We start from the raw sequence: 919 nt of genomic DNA on the forward strand, positions 1-919 counted from the left end.
GGGGCTTGCATCTTAACGGGACAGGACAGACCATTTCATTCCTATCTCTTTTTTATAATAAAAGGACAGAAGGTTAGGAACAACAGGTCAAAGTATTTGGAGCAGCAGATTCTCAAGACTGTTTCCTGCTTATTTGTGGGTATCGAAGCCTGACTGGCTCCAGTCTGGGCAACTCAGAAGCCAGAGAGGCTAAAGGCTACTCTGAGTGGGGACCACTTGTGAGTAGTAAAAAAAAAAAAAAAAAGGAAAGAAAGAAAAGAAAGAAAGGAAAAGAGAAAGAAAAATCTGCTGGATCCTGGGCCCCAAAGCAAATGCATTGCTCAGTGTGTACAGTGCTAGCATGGGAGGACTAACTCTGCGTTGTCCAATCGTGTTTTTAGCTATGGGGAGCAACAAGAGATGAATGTCAGCAAAGGGCTCAAGTGTAGCCATAACCATTAAGCTCCCAGTAATCTTCTGATGTTCCTAAAAATGGGGAGATCACCCCCAAACGCAGCCTGTCACAGTCATTCTGACATAAATATGCGAAAACTTATGTTTTCACAAATCCAAAAAATTCTTATGAGTTCCAGGGAGCCTGATTGAAGGATCCACCTCAAACAGGTCAGATACAACCCTCTCAATTTCCTGGTCCTAATTTTTTTTCCCTAAACTTAACTTTGTCCTCTGTTCTGCCAATATCTTAAACAGGTATAAAAGACACCAGACATTCTCATACCACAAACACTGGACAGGAGCAAAGAGACCAGCTATCCCAGGATGTGGCCAACACGCTGCCAGGGAACCCACTGTCTGTCATGGCCCATGGGCACCTCAGGCTGGTGCTGTTTTATTTTTACCATAACATTATCATTGTCCTTGCCTATGGAATTTTCCAACTACGACTGTAAAAACTAGAAACCTCATGGATATCACCCTT

The sequence above is a fragment of the Microtus ochrogaster genome, unplaced genomic scaffold (assembly GCF_000317375.1).
Source record: "Microtus ochrogaster isolate Prairie Vole_2 unplaced genomic scaffold, MicOch1.0 UNK1, whole genome shotgun sequence".
In the NCBI taxonomy this organism is placed as follows: Eukaryota; Metazoa; Chordata; class Mammalia; order Rodentia; family Cricetidae; genus Microtus; species Microtus ochrogaster.